Source organism: Bombina bombina, unplaced genomic scaffold (assembly GCF_027579735.1).
Source record: "Bombina bombina isolate aBomBom1 unplaced genomic scaffold, aBomBom1.pri scaffold_1173, whole genome shotgun sequence".
In the NCBI taxonomy this organism is placed as follows: Eukaryota; Metazoa; Chordata; class Amphibia; order Anura; family Bombinatoridae; genus Bombina; species Bombina bombina.
Window position 1 is genome coordinate 2,093 of NW_026511094.1, and position 16,766 is coordinate 18,858.

Below are 16,766 nucleotides of genomic sequence, written 5' to 3' on the forward strand. Positions count from 1 at the left end.
TACATAAATTATGTTTTCTTTCATGTAATTAACAAGAGTCCATGAGCTAGTGACGTATGGGATAATGACTACCCAAGATGTGGATCTTTCCACACAAGAGTCACTAGAGAGGGAGGGATAAAATAAAGACAGCCAATTCCTGCTGAAAATAATCCACACCCAAAATAAAGTTTAACGAAAAACATAAGCAGAAGATTCAAACTGAAACCGCTGCCTGAAGAACTTTTCTACCAAAAACTGCTTCAGAAGAAGAAAATACATCAAAATGGTAGAATTTAGTAAAAGTATGCAAAGAGGACCAAGTTGCTGCTTTGCAGATCTGGTCAACCGAAGCTTCATTCCTAAACGCCCAGGAAGTAGATACTGACCTAGTAGAATGAGCTGTAATTCTCTGAGGCGGAATTTTACCCGACTCAACATAGGCAAGATGAATTAAAGATTTCAACCAAGATGCCAAAGAAATGGCAGAAGCTTTCTGGCCTTTCCTAGAACCGGAAAAGATAACAAATAGACTAGAAGTCTTACGGAAAGATTTCGTAGCTTCAACATAATATTTCAAAGCTCTAACAACATCCAAAGAATGCAACGATTTCTCCTTAGAATTCTTAGGATTAGGACATAATGAAGGAACCACAATTTCTCTACTAATGTTGTTGGAATTCACAACTTTAGGTAAAAATTCAAAAGAAGTTCGCAACACCGCCTTATCCTGATGAAAAATCAGAAAAGGAGACTCACAAGAAAGAGCAGATAATTCAGAAACTCTTCTAGCAGAAGAGATGGCCAAAAGGAACAAAACTTTCCAAGAAAGTAATTTAATGTCCAATAAATGCATAGGTTCAAACGGAGGAGCTTGAAGAGCTCCCAGAACCAAATTCAAACTCCAAGGAGGAGAAATTGACTTAATGACAGGTTTTATACGAACCAAAGCTTGTACAAAACAATGAATATCAGGAAGAATAGCAATCTTTCTGTGAAAAAGAACAGAAAGAGCGGAGATTTGTCCTTTCAAAGAACTTGCGGACAAACCCTTATCTAAACCATCCTGAAGAAACTGTAAAATTCTCTGTATTCTAAAAGAATGCCAAGAAAAATGATGAGAAAGACACCAAGAAATATAAGTCTTCCAGACTCTATAATATATCTCTCGAGATACAGATTTACGAGCCTGTAACATAGTATTAATCACAGAGTCAGAGAAACCTCTTTGACCAAGAATCAAGCGTTCAATCTCCATACCTTTAAATTTAAGGATTTCAGATCCGGATGGAAAAAAGGACCTTGCGACAGAAGGTCTGGTCTTAACGGAAGAGTCCATGGTTGGCAAGATGCCATCCGGACAAGATCCGCATACCAAAACCTGTGAGGCCATGCCGGAGCTATTAGCAGAACAAACGAGCATTCCCTCAGAATCTTGGAGATTACTCTTGGAAGAAGAACTAGAGGCGGAAAGATATAGGCAGGATGATACTTCCAAGGAAGTGATAATGCATCCACTGCCTCCGCCTGAGGATCCCGGGATCTGGACAGATACCTGGGAAGTTTCTTGTTTAGATGAGAGGCCATCAGATCTATCTCTGGGAGCCCCCACATTTGAACAATCTGAAGAAATACCTCTGGGTGAAGAGACCATTCGCCCGGATGCAACGTTTGGCGACTGAGATAATCCGCTTCCCAATTGTCTACACCTGGGATATGAACCGCAGAGATTAGACAGGAGCTGGATTCCGCCCAAACCAAAATTCGAGATACTTCTTTCATAGCCAGAGGACTGTGAGTCCCTCCTTGATGATTGATGTATGCCACAGTTGTGACATTGTCTGTCTGAAAACAAATGAACGATTCTCTCTTCAGAAGAGGCCAAAACTGAAGAGCTCTGAAAATTGCACGGAGTTCCAAAATATTGATCGGTAATCTCACCTCCTGAGATTCCCAAACTCCTTGTGCCGTCAGAGATCCCCACACAGCTCCCCAACCTGTGAGACTTGCATCTGTTGAAATTACAGTCCAGGTCGGAAGAACAAAAGAAGCCCCCTGAATTAAACGATGGTGATCTGTCCACCACGTTAGAGAGTGTCGAACAATCGGTTTTAAAGATATTAATTGATATATCTTCGTGTAATTCCTGCACCATTGGTTCAGCATACAGAGCTGAAGAGGTCGCATGTGAAAACGAGCAAAGGGGATCGCGTCCGATGCAGCAGTCATAAGACCTAGAATTTCCATGCATAAGGCTACCGAAGGGAATGATTGAGACTGAAGGTTTCGACAAGCTGTAATCAATTTTAGACGTCTCTTGTCTGTTAAAGACAGAGTCATGGACACTGAATCTATCTGGAAACCCAGAAAGGTTACCCTTGTTTGAGGAATCAAAGAACTTTTTGGTAAATTGATCCTCCAACCATGATCTTGAAGAAACAACACAAGTCGATTCGTATGAGACTCTGCTAAATGTAAAGACTGAGCAAGTACCAAGATATCGTCCAAATAAGGAAATACCACAATACCCTGTTCTCTGATTACAGACAGAAGGGCACCGAGAATCTTTGTGAAAATTCTTGGAGCTGTAGCAAGGCCAAACGGTAGAGCCACAAATTGGTAATGCTTGTCTAGAAAAGAGAATCTCAGGAACTGATAATGATCTGGATGAATCGGAATATGCAGATATGCATCCTGTAAATCTATTGTGGACATATAATTCCCTTGCTGAACAAAAGGCAATATAGTCCTTACAGTTACCATCTTGAACGTTGGTATCCTTACATAACGATTCAATAATTTTAGATCCAGAACTGGTCTGAAGGAATTCTCCTTCTTTGGTACAATGAAGAGATTTGAATAAAACCCCATCCCCTGTTCCGGAACTGGAACTGGCATAATTACTCCAGCCAACTCTAGATCTGAAACACAATTCAGAAATGCTTGAGCTTTCACTGGATTTACTGGGACACGGGAAAGAAAAAATCTCTTTGCAGGAGGTCTCATCTTGAAACCAATTCTGTACCCTTCTGAAACAATGTTCTGAATCCAAAGATTGTGAACAGAATTGATCCAAATTTCTTTGAAAAAACGTAACCTGCCCCCTACCAGCTGAACTGGAATGAGGGCCGTACCTTCATGTGAACTTAGAAGCAGGCTTTGCCTTTCTAGCAGGCTTGGATTTATTCCAGACTGGAGATGGTTTCCAAACTGAAACTGCTCCTGAGGACGAAGGATCAGGCTTTTGTTCTTTGTTGAAACGAAAGGAACGAAAACGATTGTTAGCCCTGTTTTTACCTTTAGATTTTTTATCCTGTGGTAAAAAAGTTCCTTTCCCACCAGTAACAGTTGAAATAATAGAATCCAACTGAGAACCAAATAATTTGTTTCCCTGGAAAGAAATGGAAAGTAGAGTTGATTTAGAAGCCATATCAGCATTCCAAGTCTTAAGCCATAAAGCTCTTCTGGCTAAGATAGCCAGAGACATAAACCTAACATCAACTCTAATAATATCAAAAATGGCATCACAGATAAAATTATTAGCATGCTGGAGAAGAATAATAATATCATGAGAATCACGATTTGTTACTTGTTGCGCTAGAGTTTCCAACCAAAAAGTTGAAGCTGCAGCAACATCAGCCAATGATATAGCAGGTCTAAGAAGATTACCTGAACACAGATAAGCTTTTCTTAGAAAAGATTCAATTTTTCTATCTAAAGGATCCTTAAACGAGGTACCATCTGACGTAGGAATGGTAGTACGTTTAGCAAGGGTAGAAATAGCCCCATCAACTTTAGGGATTTTGTCCCAAAATTCTAACCTGTCAGGCGGAACAGGATATAATTGCTTAAAACGTTTAGAAGGAGTAAATGAATTACCCAATTTATCCCATTCTTTGGAAATTACTGCAGAAATAGCATTAGGAACAGGAAAAACTTCTGGAATAACCGCAGGAGCTTTAAAAACCTTATCCAAACGTATAGAATTAGTATCAAGAGGACTAGAATCCTCTATTTCTAAAGCAATTAGTACTTCTTTAAGTAAAGAGCGAATAAATTCCATCTTAAATAAATATGAAGATTTATCAGCATCAATCTCTGAGATAGAATCCTCTGAACCAGAAGAGTCCAAAGAATCAGAATGATGGTGTTCATTTAAAAATTCATCTGTAGAGAGAGAAGATTTAAAAGACTTTTTACGTTTACTAGAAGGAGAAATAACAGACAAAGCCTTCTTTATGGATTCAGAAACAAAATCTCTTATGTTATCAGGAACATTCTGCACCTTAGATGTTGAGGGAACTGCAACAGGCAATGGTACATTACTAAAGGAAATATTATCTGCTTTAACAAGTTTGTCATGACAATTATTACAAACAACAGCTGGAGGAATGGCTACCAAAAGTTTACAGCAGATACACTTAGCTTTGGTAGATCCAGCAGGCAGTGATTTTCCTGTAGTATCTTCTGGCTCAGATGCAACGTGAGACATCTTGCAATATGTAAGAGAAAAAACAACATATAAAGCAAAATAGATCAAATTCCTTATAAGACAGTTTCAGGAATGGGAAAGAATGCCAAATATCAAGCTTCTAGCAACCAGAAGCAAATGAAAAATGAGACTGAAATAATGTGGAGACAAAAGCGACGCCCATATTTTTTAGCGCCAAATAAGACGCCCACATTATTTGGCGCCTAAATGCTTTTGGCGCCAAAAATGACGCCACATCCGGAACGCCGACATTTTTGGCGCAAAATAACGTCAAAAAATGACGCAACTTCCGGCGACACGTATGACGCCGGAAACGGAAAAGAATTTTTTGCGGCAAAAAAGTCCGCGCCAAGAATGACGCAATAAAATGAAGCATTTTCAGCCCCCGCGAGCCTAACAGCCCACAGGGAAAAAACATAATTTATGCTTACCTGATAAATTTATTTCTCTTGTAGTGTATCCAGTCCACGGATCATCCATTACTTATGGGATATTAACTCCTCCCCAACAGGAAGTGCAAGAGGATTCACCCAGCAGAGCTGCTATATAGCTCCTCCCCTAACTGCCATTACCAGTCATTCGACCGAAAACATGCAGAGAAAGGAAAACCATAGGGTGCAGTGGTGACAGTAGTTTAATGGAAAAATTACCTGCCTTAAAGTGACAGGGCGGGCCGTGGACTGGATACACTACAAGAGAAATAAATTTATCAGGTAAGCATAAATTATGTTTTCTCTTGTTAAGTGTATCCAGTCCACGGATCATCCATTACTTATGGGATACCAATACCAAAGCTAAAGTACACGGATGACGGGAGGGACAGGCAGGCTCTTTATACGGAAGGAACCACTGCCTGAAGAACCTTTCTCCCAAAAACAGCCTCCGAAGAAGCAAAAGTGTCAAATTTGTAAAATTTGGAAAAAGTATGAAGAGAAGACCAAGTTGCAGCCTTGCAAATCTGTTCAACAGAAGCCTCATTCTTAAAGGCCCAAGTGGTGGAAGCCACAGCTCTAGTAGAATGTGCTGTAATTCTTTCAGGAGGCTGCTGTCCAGCAGTCTCATAGGCTAACCGTATTATGCTACGAAGCCAAAAGGAGAGAGAGGTAGCCGAAGCTTTTTGACCTCTCCTCTGACCAGAATAAACGACAAACAGGGAAGACGTTTGTCGAAAATCCTTAGTTGCCTGTAGATAAAATTTCAGGGCACGGACTACATCTAGATTGTGTAGCAGACGTTCCTTTTTCGAAGAAGGATTAGGACACAAAGATGGAACCACAATCTCTTGATTGATATTCCTGTTAGTGACCACCTTAGGTAGGAACCCAGGTTTAGTACGCAGAACTACCTTGTCTGAATGAAAAATCAGATAAGGAGAATCACAATGTAAGGCAGATAACTCAGAGACTCTTCGAGCCGAGGAAATCGCCATTAAAAACAGAACTTTCCAAGATAACAACTTGATATCAATGGAATGAAGGGGTTCAAACGGAACCCCCTGTAAAACATTAAGAACTAAGTTCAAACTCCATGGTGGAGCAACAGTTTTAAACACAGGCTTGATCCTAGCTAAAGCCTGACAAAAAGCTTGAACGTCCGGAACTTCTGACAGACGTTTGTGTAAAAGAATGGACAGAGCTGAAATCTGTCCCTTTAAGGAACTAGCGGATAAACCCTTTTCTAAACCTTCTTGTAGAAAAGACAATATCCTCGGAATCCTAACCTTACTCCATGAGTAACTCTTGGATTCGCACCAATATAAGTATTTGCGCCATATCTTATGGTAAATCTTTCTGGTAACAGGCTTCCTAGCCTGTATTAAGGTATCAATAACTGACTCAGAAAAACCACGTTTTGATAAAATCAAGCGTTCAATTTCCAAGCAGTCAGCTTCAGAGAAATTAGATTTTGATGTTTGAAGGGACCCTGGATCAGAAGGTCCTGTTTCAGAGGTAGCGACCAAGGTGGACAGGATGACATGTCCACTAGATCTGCATACCAAGTCCTGCGTGGCCATGCAGGTGCTATTAGAATCACTGATGCTCTCTCCTGTTTGATTCTGGCAATCAATCGAGGAAGCATCGGGAAGGGTGGAAACACATAAGCCATCCCGAAGGTCCAAGGTGCTGTCAAAGCATCTATCAGAACCGCTCCCGGATCCCTGGATCTGGACCCGTAACGAGGAAGCATGGCGTTCTGTCGAGATGCCATGAGATCTATCTCTGGTTTGCCCCAACGTCGAAGTATTTGGGCAAAGACCTCCGGATGAAGTTCCCACTCCCCCGGATGAAAAGTCTGACGACTTAAGAAATCCGCCTCCCAGTTCTCCACTCCCGGGATGTGGATTGCTGACAGGTGGCAAGAGTGAGACTCTGCCCAGCGAATTATCTTTGATACTTCCATCATTGCTAGGGAGCTTCTTGTCCCTCCCTGATGGTTGATGTAAGCTACAGTCGTGATGTTGTCCGACTGAAACCTGATGAACCCCCGAGTTGTTAACTGGGGCCAAGCCAGAAGGGCATTGAGAACTGCTCTCAATTCCAGAATGTTTATTGGTAGGAGACTCTCCTCCTGATTCCATTGTCCCTGAGCCTTCAGAGAATTCCAGACAGCGCCCCAACCTAGTAGGCTGGCGTCTGTTACAATTGTCCAGTCCGGCCTGCTGAATGGCATCACCCTGGACAGATGTGGCGAGAAAGCCACCATAGAAGAGAATTTCTGGTCTCTTGATCCAGATTCAGAGTAGGGGACAAGTCTGAGTAATCCCCATTCCACTGACTTAGCATGCACAATTGCAGCGGTCTGAGATGTAGGCGTGCAAAGGGTACTATGTCCATTGCTGCTACCATTAAGCCGATCACCTCCATGCATTGAGCTACTGACGGGTGTTGAATGGAATGAAGGACACGGCATGCATTTTGAAGCTTTGTTAACCTGTCTTCTGTCAGGTAAATCTTCATTTCTACAGAATCTATAAGAGTCCCCAAGAAGGGAACTCTTGTGAGTGGAAAGAGAGAACTCTTCTTTTCGTTCACCTTCCATCCATGCGACCTTAGAAATGCCAGTACTAACTCTGTATGAGACTTGGCAGTTTGAAAGCTTGAAGCTTGTATCAGAATGTCGTCTAGGTACGGAGCTACCGCAATTCCTCGCGGTCTTAGTACCACCAGAAGAGCACCCAGAACCTTTGTGAAGATTCTCGGAGCCGTAGCCAATCCGAATGGAAGAGCTACAAACTGGTAATGCCTGTCTAGAAAGGCAAACCTTAGATACCGGTAATGATCTTTGTGAATCGGTATGTGAAGGTAAGCATCCTTTAAATCCACTGTGGTCATGTACTGACCATTTTGGATCATGGGTAAAATTGTCCGAATAGTTTCCATTTTGAACGATGGAACTCTTAGGAATTTGTTTAGGATCTTTAAATCCAAGATTGGCCTGAAAGTTCCCTCTTTTTTGGGAACCACAAACAGATTTGAGTAAAACCCTTGTCCTTGTTCCGACTGCGGAACCGGATGGATCACTCCCATTAATAAAAGATCTTGTATGCAGCGTAGAAACGCCTCTTTCTTTATTTGGTTTGTTGACAACCTTGACAGATGAAATCTCCCTCTTGGGGGAGAGAATTTGAAGTCTAGAAGGTATCCCTGAGATATGATCTCTAACGCCCAGGGATCCTGGACATCTCTTGCCCAAGCCTGGGCGAAGAGAGAAAGTCTGCCCCCCACTAGATCCGTTCCCGGATCGGGGGCCCTCGATACATGCTGTCTTAGGGGCAGCAGCAGGTTTCCTGGCCTGCTTGCCCTTGTTCCAGGACTGGTTAGGTCTCCAGCCTTGTCTGTAGCGAGCAACAGCTCCTTCCTGTTTTGGTGCAGAGGAAGTTGATGCTGCTCCTGCTTTGAAATTACGAAAGGAACGAAAATTAGACTGTCTAGCCTTAGGTTTGGCTCTGTCTTGAGGCAGGGCATGGCCTTTACCTCCTGTAATGTCAGCGATAATTTCTTTCAACCCGGGCCCGAATAAGGTCTGCCCTTTGAAAGGTATATTAAGCAATTTAGATTTAGAAGTAACGTCAGCTGACCAGGATTTTAGCCACAGTGCTCTGCGTGCCTGAATGGCGAATCCGGAATTCTTAGCCGTAAGTTTAGTTAAATGTACTACGGCATCTGAAATAAATGAGTTAGCTAACTTAAGGGCTTTAAGCTTGTGTGTAATCTCATCTAATGGAGCTGATTCAAGTGTCTCTTCCAGAGACTCAAACCAAAATGCTGCTGCAGCCGTGACAGGCGCAATGCATGCAAGAGGTTGCAATATAAAACCTTGTTGAACAAACATTTTCTTAAGGTAACCCTCTAACTTTTTATCCATTGGATCTGAAAAGGCACAGCTATCCTCCACCGGGATAGTGGTACGCTTAGCTAAAGTAGAAACTGCTCCCTCCACCTTAGGGACCGTTTGCCATAAGTCCCGTGTGGTGGCGTCTATTGGAAACATCTTTCTAAATATCGGAGGGGGTGAGAACGGCACACCGGGTCTATCCCACTCCTTAGTAACAATTTCAGTAAGTCTCTTAGGTATAGGAAAAACGTCAGTACTCGCCGGTACCGCAAAAACATAATTTATGCTTACCTGATAAATTCCTTTCTTCTGTTGTGTGATCAGTCCACGGGTCATCATTACTTCTGGGATATTATCTGCTCCCCTACAGGAAGTGCAAGAGGATTCACCCAGCAGAGTTGCTATATAGCTCCTCCCCTCTACGTCACCTCCAGTCATTCGACCAAAGACCAACGAGAAAGGAGAAACCAAGGGTGTAGTGGTGACTGAATTATAATTTAAAAAATATGTACCTGCCTTAAAAAACAGGGCGGGCCGTGGACTGATCACACAACAGAAGAAAGGAATTTATCAGGTAAGCATAAATTATGTTTTCTTCTGTTATGTGTGATCAGTCCACGGGTCATCATTACTTCTGGGATACCAATACCAAAGCAAAAGTACACGGATGACGGGAGGGATAGGCAGGCTCATTATACAGAAGGAACCACTGCCTGAAGAACCTTTCTCCCAAAAATAGCCTCCGAAGAAGCAAAAGTGTCAAATTTGGAAAATTTGGAAAAAGTATGAAGCGAAGACCAAGTTGCAGCCTTGCAAATCTGTTCAACAGAGGCCTCATTCTTAAAGGCCCAAGTGGAAGCCACAGCTCTAGTGGAATGAGCTGTAATTCTTTCAGGAGGCTGCTGTCCAGCAGTCTCATAGGCTAAACGTATTATGCTACGAAGCCAAAAAGGGAGAGAGGTAGCAGAAGCTTTTTGACCTCTCCTCTGTCCCGAATAAACGACAAACAGGGAAGAAGTTTGGTGAAAATCTTTAGTTGCCTGCAAGTAGAACTTGAGGGCACGAACTACATCCAGATTGTGTAGAAGACGTTCCTTCTTTGAAGAAGGATTTGGACACAAGGATGGAACAACAATCTCTTGATTGATATTTCTGTTAGTGACTACCTTAGGTAAGAACCCAGGTTTAGTACGCAGAACTACCTTGTCTGAGTGAAAGATCAGATAAGGAGAATCACAATGTAGGGCTGATAACTCAGAGACTCTTCGAGCCGAGGAAATAGCCATTAAAAATAGAACTTTCCAAGATAACAATTTTATATCAATGGAATGAAGGGGTTCAAACGGAACACCCTGTAAAACGTTAAGAACTAAGTTTAAACTCCATGGCGGAGCAACAGTTTTAAACACAGGCTTGATCCTAGCTAAAGCCTGACAAAAAGCCTGGATGTCTGAATTTTCTGACAGACGCCTGTGTAACAAGATGGACAGAGCTGAGATCTGTCCCTTTAATGAGCTAGCCGATAAACCCTTTTCTAAACCTTCTTGTAGAAAAGACAATATCCTAGGAATCCTAACCTTACTCCAGGAGTAATCTTTGGATTCACACCAGTATAGGTATTTACGCCATATTTTATGGTAAATCTTTCTGGTAACAGGCTTCCTAGCCTGTATCAGGGTATCAATAACCGACTCAGAAAAACCACGTTTTGATAAAATCAAGCGTTCAATTTCCAAGCAGTCAGCTTCAGAGAAGTTAGACTTTGATGTTTGAATGGACCCTGAATCAGAAGGTCCTGTCTTAGAGGTAGAGACCAAGGCGGACAGGATGACATGTCCACTAGATCTGCATACCAAGTCCTGCGCGGCCATGCAGGCGCTATTAGAATCACTGATGCTCTCTCCTGTTTGATTTTGGCAATCAATCGAGGAAGCAGTGGGAAGGGTGGAAACACATAAGCCATCCTGAAGTTCCAAGGTGCTGTCAAAGCATCTATCAGAACCGCTCCCGGATCCCTGGATCTGGATCCGTAGCGAGGAAGTTTGGCGTTCTGGCGAGACGCCATGAGATCTATCTCTGGTTTGCCCCAACGTTGAAGTATTTGGGCAAAGACCTCCGGATGAAGTTCCCACTCCCCCGGATGAAGAGTCTGGCGACTCAAGAAATCCGCCTCCCAGTTCTCCACTCCCGGGATGTGGATTGCTGACAGGTGGCAAGAGTGAGACTCTGCCCAGCGAATTATCTTTGATACTTCTATCATTGCTAGGGAGCTTCTTGTCCCTCCTTGATGGTTGATGTAAGCTACAGTCGTGATGTTGTCCGACTGAAACCTGATGAACCCCCGAGTCTTTAACTGGGGCCAAGATAGAAGGGCATTGAGAACTGCTCTCAATTCCAGAATGTTTATTGGCAGGAGACTTTCCTCCTGACTCCATTGTCCCTGAGCCTTCAGAGAATTCCAGACAGCGCCCCAACCTAGAAGGCTGGCGTCTGTTGTTACAATTGTCCAGTCCGGCCTGCTGAACGGCATCCCCCTGGACAGATGTGGCCGAGAAAGCCACCATAGAAGAGAGTTTCTGGTCTCTTGATCCAGATTCAGAGTGGGGGACAAATCTGAGTAATCCCCATTCCACTGACTCAGCATGCACAATTGCAGCGGTCTGAGATGTAGGCGTGCAAAGGGAACTATGTCCATTGCTGCTACCATTAAGCCGATCACCTCCATGCATTGAGCTACTGACGGGAGTTGAATGGAATGAAGGACACGGCATGCATTTAGAAGCTTTGTTAATCTGTCTTCTGTCAGATAAATCCTCATTTCTACAGAATCTATAAGAGTCCCCAAGAATGGAACTCTTGTGAGAGGAAAGAGAGAACTCTTCTTTTCGTTCACTTTCCATCCATGCGACCTTAGAAATGCCAGAACTAACTCTGTATGAGACTTGGCAGTTTGAAAGCTTGAAGCTTGTATCAGAATGTCGTCTAGGTACGGAGCTACCGAAATTCCTTGCGGTCTTAGTACCGCCAGAAGGGCACCCAGAACCTTTGTAAAGATTCTTGGAGCCGTAGCCAATCCGAATGGAAGGGCTACAAACTGGTAATGCCTGTTTAAGAAGGCAAACCTTAGATACCGGTAATGATCTTTGTGAATCGGTATGTGAAGGTAAGCATCCTTTAAATCCACTGTGGTCATGTACTGACCCTCTTGGATCATGGGTAAGATTGTCCGAATAGTTTCCATTTTGAACGATGGAACTCTTAGGAATTTGTTTAGGATCTTTAAATCCAAGATTGGCCTGAAAGTTCCCTCTTTTTTGGGAACCACAAACAGGTTTGAGTAAAACCCTTGTCCTTGTTCCGACCGCGGAACCGGATGGATCACTCCCATTAATAATAGATCTTGTACACAGCGTAGAAACGCGTCCTTCTTTATTTGGTTTGTTGACAACCTTGACAGATGAAATCTCCCTTTTGGGGGAGAGAATTTGAAGTCTAGAAGGTATCCCTGAGATATGATCTCTAGCGCCCAGGGATCCTGGACATCTCTTGCCCAAGCCTGGGCGAAGAGAGAGAGTCTGCCCCCCACTAGATCCGGTCCCGGATCGGGGGCCCTCGGTTCATGCTGTCTTTGAGGCAGCAGCAGGTTTACTGGCCTGCTTGCCCTTGTTCCAGGACTGGTTAGGCTTCCAGCCTTGTCTGTAACGAGCAACAGCTCCTCCCTGTTTTGGTGCAGTGGAGGTTGGCGCTGCTCCTGCTTTGAAATTCCGAAAGGGACGAAAATTAGACTGTCTAGCCTTAGCTTTGGCTTTGTCTTGAGGTAGAGCGTGGCCCTTACCTCCTGTAATGTCAGCAATAATTTCTTTCAAACCGGGCCCAAATAAAGTTTGCCCCTTGAAAGGTATATTAAGTAATTTGGACTTAGAAGTTACATCAGCCGACCAGGATTTTAGCCACAACGCCCTGCGTGCCTGAATGGCGAATCCTGAATTCTTAGCCGTAAGTTTGGTTAAATGTACTACGGCCTCCGAAATGAATGAATTAGCTAGTTTAAGGACTCTAAGCCTGTCCGTAATGTCGTCCAGCGTAGCTGAACTAAGGTTCTCTTCTAGAGACACAATCCAAAATGCTGCCGCAGCCGTGATCGGCGCGATGCATGCAAGGGGTTGTAATATAAAACCTTGTTGAACAAACATTTTCTTAAGGTAACCCTCTAATTTTTTATCCATAGGATCTGAAAAAGCACAGCTATCCTCCACCGGGATAGTGGTACGCTTAGCTAAAGTAGAAACTGCTCCCTCCACCTTAGGGACCGTTTGCCATAAGTCCCGTGTGGTGGCGTCTATTGGAAACATCTTTCTAAATATTGGAGGGGGTGAGAACGGCACACCGGGTCTATCCCACTCCTTAGTAACAATTTCAGTTAATCTCTTAGGTATAGGAAAAACGTCAGTACTCGCCGGTACCGCAAAGTATTTATCCAACCTACACATTTTCTCTGGTATTGCAACAGCGTTACAATCGTTGAGAGCTGCTAAGACCTCCCCTAATAATACACGGAGGTTTTCCAATTTAAATTTAAAATTTGAAATATCTGAATCCAATCTGTTTGGATCAGAACCGTCACCTACAGAATGAAGCTCTCCGTCCTCATGCTCTGCAAGCTGTGACGCAGTATCAGACATGGCCCTAGAATTATCAGCGCACTCTGTTCTCACCCCAGAGTGATCACGCTTGCCTCTTAGTTCTGGTAATTTAGCCAAAACTTCAGTCATAACAGTAGCCATATCTTGTAATGTTATCTGTAATGGCTGCCCAGATGTACTAGGCGCCATAATATCACGCACCTCCCGGGCGGGAGATGCAGGTACTGACACGTGAGGCGAGTTAGTCGGCATAACTCTCCCCTCGCTGTTTGGTGAAATTTGTTCAATTTGTACAGATTGGCTTTTATTTAAGGTAGCATCAATACAGTTAGTACATAAATTTCTATTGGGCTCCACCTTGGCATTGGAACAAATGACACAGGTATCTTCCTCTGAATCAGACATGTTTAACACACTAGCAATAAACATGCAACTCGGTTACAATTTTATTTAATAAAAACGTACTGTGCCTCAAAAGCACTAAACGATTAAATGACAGTTGAAATAATGAACTGAAAAACAGTTATAGCATCACTCTTAACAAACAACACAACTTTTTAGCAAAGGTTTGTTCCCATTAGTAAAATAACACTAATTAAATTTTAAACATAAAAATTACAGAGCAACGTTTTAAATCACAGTCACTATATAAATCTCACAGCTCTGCTGAGAGAATCTACTTCCCTTCAAAGAAGTTTGAAGACCCCTGAGTTCTGTCAGAGATGAACCGGATCATGCAGAAAATATAAGTGTAACTGACTGAAAATTTTTTGATGCGTAGCAAAGAGCGCCAAAAAACGGCCCCTCCCCCTCACACACAGCAGTGAGAGAGAAACGAAACTGTCATAATCAAAACAAGCAAACTGCCAAGTGGAAAAATAATGCCCAAATATTTATTCACTCAGTACCTCAGAAATGCAAACGATTCTACATTCCAGCAAAAACGTTTAACATGAATTAAATACCTATTAAAAGGTTTAATGTACTTTTACAGAGTAATTCCGGTGAAATACCATCCCCAGAATACTGAAGTGTAGAGTATACATACATGTCATTATAACGGTATAGCAGGATTTTCTCATCAATTCCATTCAGAAAATAAAAACTGCTACATACCTCAATGCAGATTCAACTGCCCGCTGTCCCCTGATCTGAAGCTTTTACCTCCCTCAGATGGCCGAGAAACAGCAATATGATCTTAACTACTCCGGTTAAAATCATAAGAAAAACTCTGGTAGATTCTTCTTCAAACTCTGCCAGAGAAGTAATAACACGCTCCGGTGCTATTGTAAAATAACAAACTTTTGATTGAAGTTATAAAAACTAAGTATAATCACCATAGTCCTCTCACACCTCCTATCTAGTCTTTGGGTGCAAGAGAATGACTGGGGGTGACGTAGAGGGGAGGAGCTATATAGCAACTCTGCTGGGTGAATCCTCTTGCACTTCCTGTAGGGGAGCAGATAATATCCCAGAAGTAATGATGACCCGTGGACTGATCACACATAACAGAAGAAATATTTATCCAACCTACACATTTTCTCTGGTATTGCAACTGTGTTACAATCATTCAGAGCCGCTAACACCTCCCCTAGTAATACACGGAGGTTTTCCAGCTTAAATTTAAAATTTGAAATATCTGAATCCAGTTTGTTTGGATCAGAACCGTCACCCGCAGAATGAAGCTCTCCGTCCTCATGTTCTGCAAATTGTGACGCAGTGTCTGACATGGCCCTAATATTATCAGCGCACTCTGTTCTCACCCAGAGTGATCACGCTTACCTCTTAGTTCTGGTAATTTAGCCAAAACTTCAGTCATAACAGTAGCCATATCCTGTAATGTGATTTGTAATGGCCGCCCAGATGTACTCGGCGCTACAATATCACGCACCTCCCGAGCGGGAGATGCAGGTACTGACACGTGAGGCGAGTTAGTCGGCATAACTCTCCCCTCGTTGTTTGGTGAAATATGTTCAATTTGTACAGATTGACTTTTATTTAAAGTAGCATCAATACAGTTAGTACATAAATTTCTATTGGGCTCCACTTTGGCTTTAGCACATATAGCACAGATATCTTCCTCTGAATCAGACATGTTTAACACACTAGCAAATAAACTAGCAACTTGGAAATACTTTTCAAGTAATTTACTATAATATGAAAACGTACTGTGCCTATAAGAAGCACAGAAAAAGTTATGACAGTTGAAAATTAATAAACTGAAAAGTTATAGCATCAAATCTTTGTAAAAAACACAATTTTAGCAAAGGATTGCTCCCATTAGCAAAGGATAACTAACCCTCATAGCAGAAAAAAATTAAAAAAAAAATACAGAAATAAACGTTTTTTTATCACAGTCAACTACAATCTCACAGCTCTGCTGTGAGTGATTACCTCACTCAAAACAAGTTTTGAAGACCCCTGAGTTCTGAACCGGATCATGCAGGGAAGACAATAAACTTCTGATGCGTAGCAAAAGCACCTCTCCCCCTCACACATAACAGTGAGAGAGATCAGTAAACTGTCATAAATTAAATAAAACGACTGCCAAGTGGAAAAAAATAGTGCCCAAAACATTTTTTCACCCAGTACCTCAGAAAATTAAACGATTTTACATGCCAGCAAAAAACGTTTAACATTAATAAATTGAGTTTTATTAAAAAGCCTGTTGCTAGTCCCTGCAAATTAGGCTAAAGTTTTATGCATACAGTATAATTCCAGTGAAGTGCCATTCCCCAGAATACTGAAGTGTAAAATATACATACATGACAGCCTGATACCAGTTGCTGCTACTGCATTTAAGGCTGAGTTTACATTATATCGGTATGGCAGAATTTTCTCATCAATTCCATTGTCAGAAAATAATAAGCTGCTACATACCTCTTTGCAGATTAATCTGCCCGCTGTCCCCTGATCTGAAGTTTACCTCTCCTCAGATGGCCGAGAAACAGCAATATGATCTTAACTACTCCGGCTAAAATCATAGAAAAACTCAGGTAGATTCTTCTTCAAATTCTACCAGAGAAGGAATAACACACTCCGGTGCTATTATAAAATAACAAACTTTTGATTGAAGGTATGAAACTAAGTATAATCACCACAGTCCTCTCACACATCCTATCTATTCGTTGGGTGCAAGAGAATGACTGGTAATGGCAGTTAGGGGAGGAGCTATATAGCAGCTCTGCTGGGTGAATCCTCTTGCACTTCCTGTTGGGGAGGAGTTAATATCCCATAAGTAATGGATGATCCGTGGACTGGATACACTTAACAAGAGAAAAGTCAAATTTTTGAGGTAAGAAAAATATGATAATTCA